The following is an 8915-nucleotide window of genomic DNA, read 5'->3' on the forward strand; positions in this document are numbered from 1 at the left end:
ATGCATCTCAAGCAGGTCCAAGGAGGTGATCCTCCCCCTCTATGCGGCACTGGTCATAGAAGGTCACCAGGTTGGTCTGACAGGACCTGCCTTGAATGAACCTAAGTTGGTTGCCCCTACACATGATCCCCCTGCTAGTCCCTTGCAGATGTGCTCCTGGATAATTTTCTCAAAGAGCTTCCCTAGGACAGAGGTAAGACTAACGGGGCTATAGTTTCATGGGTCCTCCTTCATCCCTTTTTTTTGAAAATGGGGACCACATTTGCCCTTTTCCAGTCATCTGGCACCTTGCCAGAGCACCATGAGTGCTCATAAAGCTGTGCCGGGGTCCCGCAATGACCTCTGCTAATTCCCTGAGCATTCTGGGGTGGAGATAGTCAGGACCTGCTGATTTGAATATGCCTAGTCTCACCAGAAGTTTCTTGACTGACCCTGGGCACTGGGTCCATTGGAGATCCGGGTGAGGAGGATGCCCCAGTTCCTGCTCAGAAAAATGGAGGCATATAAATTTTTAAAAAGGTTAGCTTTGTCATCTGGTGTGACCACCAGATTTCCTGCCATTTCCTGCAGAGGCCCTACATTACCCGGTACCTTCTTTTTACCCACTATGTATTTAAAAAAGGACTTCTTGTTATCCTTGATCCCTGTTGCTAGTCCCAGTTCCAACTCCACCTTAGCCTGCCTAACAGCTCCCCTACAGTCTTGAGCAATGGAGGTATAGTCCTCCTTGGTGATGGCTCCTCCTTTCCATTGGGTATACACCTCCTTTTTAGCTTTGAGATGTTCCTGGATGCTTTTGGTGAGCCATGGGGGCTTTTGAGCACTCTTGCCCCCTTTGATCCACACTGGGATTGTTGCCCTTTGGGCTTGGAGGATTGTCTCCTTAAGGAACGACTACTCTTCTTGGACTCCCAACTCCCCTCCCCTCCAGGACCTCAGTGCCTCCCCAACTAGCCTCCTTACCTCATTGAAATCCGCTCTCCTGAAGTCTAAGACTCTTGCCTTGCTACAGGCCTGTGACACCCTGCGCTGGATGGTGAATTCCAGTAGGCGATGATCGCTATCTCCCAGGTGGTTGCCTGCCGTCCATTCACCAGGTTGTCTCCTGTGGCCAGGACCATGTCCAACAAGGCATTTCCCTTGGTGGGACTGTGCACCTCCTGGGTTAGATGGAGGTCCTGTAACTTAGTTAGGAACCAACGTGAGTGGTCAGACTTGACTGACTGCTCTTCCCAGCAGTTGTTCGGATAGTTTAAGTCACCCATGATGATGATGTCCCTTGATTTAACTGCCTCCACGAGATTACCTGAGAATTCCCAGTCCAGCTCTTCCCCCTGGTTGGGTGGCCTATAGTAAACCCCCACCATTAAGTCCCTTTCCCCCCAACCCCCTTGTATTCAGACCTGGAGCACTTCAGTCTGCCCCTCCTTTGACCCAGTGCTGTTTGTTGAGGATGTGTATTGCTCTTTGATGTAGCGTGCCGCACCCCCATGTTTCCTCCCTGTTCTATCTCTGCTATACAGTGGCCTGTACAGTTGGCAATATTTAATGTCTTGAAATGTTTATTTGAATTACACAGCTTGTATGAAAAAAGTATAGAAAAAATGGGTACTGCCTATTCTGGTGAAGGCTAGTTGCCTTGAAAATGAACATTTCCTTGTAAAAGTTACAAAAAAAGTTCTCTTAAATGATCAGTACAATTTGTATTATGACATACCTAAATAATTAATAGTTAACCATGTTTATAAAACATACTTTTCACCTTGTCTTTCCTAATTTTATTTTCAGGTTATTTTTCAGCTTCAGCCTTGTATTGCAACTTATGATTCTCAGACACATGTTTAGACTTTGTAGGTATCATCAGCTTGCTTTATATGTATAATGTTACAAAACATTACACCTTTTTGCATTTTGTTACATAGTGCAAAGTTCAACAGTCTAGCAGCATCTTCAAAAGCATATGTAAAACTAATCTCAATTTCCTACTCTGAAGAATATTCTAAAGATTTGCTTTTCTAGTATATCATTTCATTTTCAGAAGTAATGAAGATACTGCTGAGAGTAGTACAGTATGTGAATATAAAACAAACAAAGCAAGGCTGCTAGCTTAGTTCCTTAAATAGCAGTTGAGATATAAATATTATTATCAGTGCTTTTCTGGTGTAGACAAAAGAAATCACTTATTGTTCTGAATAAACAGACTTTCAGAGCAGCAGAGGGATATCATCTTCCCTGAAGCAGATTCTCATCAGGTTGATTCTTCACTAACTCACGATATTTCTATTGACTTGGGCTATTTTGTTCTGATTTATGGCAGTTGGCCAAAGAAAACAATACTTTTTTTCCACGTACAACACACATTTTTAGATGGCAACTGCTAGAAATTGGAGTATGTTATATGCTAGAAAATATGATAAGAGAAGTTTCTGCTACTTACCAGGGAAAGCAAAAGTAAATTCTGCATGTGATATTCAGGAAGCAGGCCAATGAACAGGCTTGGCTCCCCAGCTGTTGCAACTCATTTACTTACTTCATGGAAAGACCTTTTTTCTTCATTCTGCCTTTCAAAAACAAGGTGTGCATCATATGCGAGAAAAAACACTAAGCTACCCTGGGCCCAGAAGCAAATGAATAAATTGAGGACAGAATTTTAGAATTTTTCACTGTCCCTTGTTACTTTATTAAACATGTTATTTGCTAAGTGCTCAATGATATGGTTTAGCTGGGGTTATCCACTTATCCAATGTATAATAAAGATCTAGCACAAAATTAGAAAAACTCACTGATACAATAAGTATTTCATGGCTGTAGCCAATAGCAAAATATCTGTTCCACAATGGATTAAGTTTGGGTCAAATGTACAAATCTGTGAGAGTGATAATTCTTGCTATTTTTCCTTTGAAAATACACTTTTTCATTTTCACCAAAATCCCAAAGCAATAATGTGCACTTATGAACACAAAAAGCAACACAAACCTAGCCATTTGGGATGGCTTTGTTGGAGTGTGAAATTCTGCCACCATGGTGAACTCTTATTTTGCCAAGTCTGTATGATTTCCTTTATAGTAAGCTAAAACAAATCTATTCCTCTTTTCTATAAACACACCAAAATGTGTGGAATCTAGACCACTTTTTAATTGTTCATCTAAGATTTCGGATAGACAATGATTTCAAAAGTTAATCTGCCGAACACAAGAGTTAAAAAATATTATTTTAAGTTTTAGCTACTATTTTCAATGCATAGTTTCACAGTCTTGAGCATAGTTGCAGACAGAAAGCTTATTTTAGCAGCAGACTAAAAATAGAACAGGCAGCCTAGTTTAGATATTTACTGTTCCACTGATGACCTTAAAGCTCCTTGATGGGACCACCCACTAAAAAGGCATTCTGTTTTAATGGTATTAATTTGTGTCTTTCATGTGAATTAGGTTTAATGGTTTTCTAATGTGACTGGCCATTAAGTTCAGAGGTATAGTTAGAATAGTAATACCACTATGTGTGGGTGTGGTGGGTGCTGAATCCAAAGGATTTGCTTGAACATTCAACAATTTAACACTATACTAAATTATCAGATATTTAAAGTGAATTTTGGGAATAGGAAACTCTGTTATAAGAACAATGTGTCATTTTTGTTAATTGACAAAATCCTTGATTGAGCTCTCTGTTTTTATTATATCTGTCACAATAGCATGAATATTTAAATAGTCTCGTTAATTCTTTTTCCATCTGTCTTTGAAGGCAGAACTGGAATATTCATTCCCACATAGACAAAAAAAATTACATCTATGGGCAGATCTAAATAGCACAATAACTCTGTTGAATTCTGTGGGAGTGTCCACACATGCAGGCATGTGTGCTTGCAGCAGCTCAAATAGAAGTGGTGCAAATTTGTCAGGGCTTTTTGCCTCATTGCACATGCCTGGACTTGCACTTTGGTGTGGTGCAAATTGTACCACTTGGGGCAAAAAAAACCCTGCCTGGCTCCTCCCGGATCTGCAGCCAGGGGGAGCTAGAGCCTGGGACCAGCACCTGTGCTGGCCTCAGCAGTGTAAAAAGCTGATTTGGAGCTGGGGACACTACTCCTTGTGCCAGCTGGATGCTGAAGCAGCCCTGAGAGTTCCCTGCACCCTTTACCCACTTATCCTTGATTGAGGATAAGGATTCAGGTAGTGGGGGCTGCTGCCTGGCTGTGACCTGCTGCACACCAGTCAGACCTGGATGGGGACTGCACAGCCAGTAGAGGCATCTTCCCCTCTGGGCCTACTGCCAGTGGGCTGTGACTGCAGTGTTGTCCTTTGTGCAGCACTACTGCCACATCTGCCCCTGCCTGGCCATCTGGGCTGCTATCTCCTGGAAGATCTTCCAAGTGTGGTGGCCTGCTTTGAACTGTCAAAGCATGTCCTCCTGGCCCCAATTGGCCAGGAGGTCAGCCACCTCCAGCTGAGTCCACAGTGCCAGCTCTGAGCAGGCTCCTCTGCCTAGGTCCTGCCACTTGCAAGAATTCCCTAGCAGGAATTCTGGTGTTCTCTATTTAAGAACTGAAAAAATCCCTTGTAAAAATCCCAAAGTCACTCTGTAAAATACCCCGAAACCCATGTCCCTTCACAATTAAAACAAAACACCACTATATAGGGTCACTATGTGACCCCTTCACTAAGCAGAATGTGGGGACAGCTGTCCCTACAGCCACAGCTCTTGCCAGCAGGGCTCATCCTGTCTGGCAGCTGGGCACACAGGATGTGTGCTGGGGAGATGTAGAGTTTGTAGAAGGGGGGTGGGACGAGGGGTGCAAGGATGTGGGGGGCCGTGGGATATGTGGGTAGTTGTGGGTGGATCATGGGCTACTCAGGAGGAGTGAGTCCCCTGCCTGCCACAGGGTGCAACCCCCCTGCATAACTCATGAGTTGCCCTGTGACAGAAGCCACACAGCCCCCACAGGGCCCACATGCCCCATCCCCCACTTGCACCCCCAGACCCTTGATGGCTGTCCCACGCATCCCCATCCCCCATTTGTATCCACAGACCCTGCCATGGCTGTCCCACCCAGCCCCAGACTCCCAACACTTTAAAAAAAAAGGGGTCTTTGAGATGCTGCAAGGAGCACATTTGTGCTCATCTGTACGTGCCCTGTTAGTTGCTAACCATTTCACTAACTTTCAAAGCTATGAAGGTGAAGTGAGCAGCCACAGGAACGTAATAGGAACACACATTATCTTATTATAATAGGAACACACACCTATTCTTTCATCTAACTACCAAAATCAATGGAAGCTGTGATCACTCAATATCTGTGAAAGTCAGCCACAAATAGCTGCTCACTCGGCAACCAAAAATTGAGGCGCTGAAAAATCAGATAGTGTTTTGAAAATATAGCAATGTCTTGATTAAATTATGGGCAACTGACTGTTCAGAGGAGAAAACCCTTTTTTTGTGAATTAAATATAACCATGAAAAGTACCTTCCTGATGGTCAATATTTATTGCTAGTGAAATGAGAGAAACTTGCACATTAAACTTCAGAGATGACTTAGAGATGTCAATGACTTTCTCCTATTCCACACAATTTGCCGTCTGTCAAATTTTCAAAGCCTCTCTTGTCTTTACCTTCAGTTTGCCTGAAAGTGTCCTGATAATCTTTTCTCTTCCCACCAGGTACCTACTATGGGAATTGGGTGGTGCCTACCTACCTGTCATATCTTCTTGAACTTTTTCACCACTTACAATCTTCGGAGAATTTCAAGGTAAGCCAGATTCTTCATGAGCCATATACTTAAAGAGTAGGTAGCCTCTTTAAGTGGCACACCATTGCCACTTAAAATGCCCTTTTCCTTGTTCTATAGCTGGAACACCTCAGAAAAAAGATAAATTGTTACCATAATATATTCTTGGAAATCTCAGCTCAGGCACATGTATTATTAGCACTTGGACCAGAAAATAATGATCATTATTACTGGTGAATATCTACAGTGGATTAAGGGAAGCAGTTTATCTTACTAGACCCCTTGGAAAGCAACAGACTGGCAGACAATCATTCCTTACAAATACTAGGGAAAGAGTAGCAGGCCATGGATTCCTCAGGGGAAAAACAAGAACTTTATTTAAAGGTTAGGTTGTAGGTCACATGAACAGCTCAGGTTGGATGAGGCTGAGGAAAGTTCTCATCCAACCTAAGGATTACAAGAGGAACCAACACAGAACTGTTCTGTGTCATGAAAGATAGCTAGCTTGGGGATGGTTTGAAATCTTCAACTTAATGTGACTAGAACCTAAAACAAATCTGTGTGGGTGCATCTACACATGCTGTTAAGGTGCTGCAATAAACTCTGGATCAGTTTGCAATGAAGTTAACTGCTCCCAAGCAGAGTGTCTACATACAATTAGAGGTGGGGTCAGCCCTAGGTGGCAGTGTCAGGTGGCAAAGGGGCTGGCAGGGTCCAGGGTTCACACTAAAAGTTAGTGTGACATAACATTTAAACAGCTCATGTCTGTAAGTCCCAATCACTGCATTTCCCCTCCCAGTAAATGGATCATTACAAGTTGGAGAGCTCTTGAGAAGTCAGATTGATTTTTAAACTGTAAGTATAAATTTTGGAGGTATCTTTACTTCTATAGACATTGATGCAACACTATTTCTTCCTGTGTTAAGAAAAACAGTATATTATAGTGGTTCTTGTTTCAGTGAATAGTACAGAGTATATAGACTTTACAGTCAGCATTGGCAAAAAGAGTAATTAATAAATAGAAGGGTTTAAGGAGAGTTACACAGAAATGAAAAGCAAACCTCTCATGTTTCTTGGACCAAACAGGTTCTTCTAATGGAGAGAAGAAAAATTTTCAGCAAGAATTCACAAATTCACCATCTGTAGAGTAGAAGCTGCAGCTGCAGCTAACCATCTTGCAGGTGAAAACCATTTCCCCCCTTAAGAGCAGGCATGCCAGATTAAACTCTACATATGGAAATCTTATGATAGGAGAGAGAGAGACCTATGAAAATAGAAAAAATTGTTACAAAAACCTTTGTGATGCAAAATTAATAACCTATCCTTTATACAACAATGTTATGCAATACAAATCCTCTGTCACGTAAGGGCCTCTGTGGCCCCTTTATGACCTCTGTTTCATAACCAACATCACAAAGACAAATTCTGGTCTCAGTTATACCCATATAACTGAAAACAAGTTTGGCCTATTATATCAAAATGGTATGTGTGAATCATTCCAACTCTAGTCAATGGAAAGGTTCATACTGATGTTAACTGGGAGTAGACTACATTAGTAAAAGTTGCTAATTAGGCACAATTTATGCTGTTTTGATATATCAGGCATGATGACAATATACCTGTTCACAGTCATAGGACCCAAACCATGGGACTCAAACTATGTGGAAGCAACTACGAACACAATTTGCACCCATCTGTCTGTAAATCTGAGGTAGATATAAATCTACAGCTGGAAGGGAAAGAAGCTGCCCTTTGTGGAGAGAACAAAGGTTACTACTGTGTGACTTCAATTACAAGATTCATGGAATTTTAACTCAGACTAAAGTTTTGGTCAGTGGAATATAAAGGAAGTGCTTCACTGACTATCCTAGTTCATACATCTTGGTTTACACCACATGGCAGTGCATAGCACAGGCCACGTGGCTAAAGAATGAGCTATTCACTCAGATCTCATAATCTTCCTCTGTTTTGGCATGCCGGGTGGACAGCTTCCAAGTGAACCATAGAGTACTCTGAGAAAACAGCCTTATATTCCTCGGTGATACAATTTGTTTTTGGAAAATTCCATTTAAATCAGCAGATTAAAGAATCTAGCCAATGAGGTTAATCTGTTAAAAATTATTTGGAACTTTTGGACTTTTTTTTCATTTAATGTTTTAGACTTAACATTAATCATGTGTTTCCAGTCTTTCAGATATACTTTCATTTATAAATGTTGACTCTTGATAATAAAATCATCATTCTTCTTTCCTTTCCTGATTCAAAATTATGAATTTAGATGTATTTAAAAAGGAGGAACCTAAGGGAAAATTGTTAAAATTATTTACTTTAATATGAAAATACTTTAAATGTAATCATAAAAATATAGACACTCCAAAGAATTCCATACCTCAGATGCTTAAAAATGCCATTTCATTTACCACTGATGGATACTTATCTAAAAGTAAAAACAAAACTAACTTTTTGTAATCATAAAGTTTAGAAAAGAGACTTAATTAGACTTCTAGGGCTAAGGCTGAGAGAGAGCCACATTACCTCCCATTAATTAATTGATTACATAGCTTGTATCCTTGCCACAATATACCTTAACAGTTACTCTTCTCTCTCTTAGATGTGGATTATGAGTGTATGTTTCTCAGCTTCTCATTCAAGTTCAATACTGCCCATTCCTAGAATGATTATAGGTAAGACTGTATCACCACCACTACAAAATTGGACAAGAATCACCTTCTCCATCTAGGACAGTGTCCTATTACAAATTCAAGAATTGAAGAAAATTCTACATGCCCTTTCACCATTAAAAGTTGGCAAAAAATTGCACAAGAACACCTATTTTGTTCATGTAAGAAACTCTCAATAAGGTGAAAGCCCGTGCTTGGAGAGAACATTTCTGCTGAACTGTGTGCAACTAAATATCTGTTTTTTTGGAAACTCAAGCATAGCTGAGGCTGGATTGTGAAGCTATATAACTCCACTGGAAGCTCAAGGGCTGATTGTTTTTCTTGTTAGATGTGGCAAGTGCCCATGTTGCATCATTCTTGAGGGGGCTGTAGTCTATGGCCTCAATGACTAGATAGTTCATCAGGTCAAAGACTATTTAGAAGTGTCCCTACTGTCCACCCACTTTGGAATAAACTAAAATTTTCTGGATCCATGGATAAAGCAGCACTCTTTAAGTGACTGGATTGAGACTGCC

This window comes from Crocodylus porosus, unplaced genomic scaffold (assembly GCF_001723895.1).
Source record: "Crocodylus porosus isolate Cpor-Errol unplaced genomic scaffold, CroPor_comp1, whole genome shotgun sequence".
In the NCBI taxonomy this organism is placed as follows: domain Eukaryota; kingdom Metazoa; phylum Chordata; order Crocodylia; family Crocodylidae; genus Crocodylus; species Crocodylus porosus.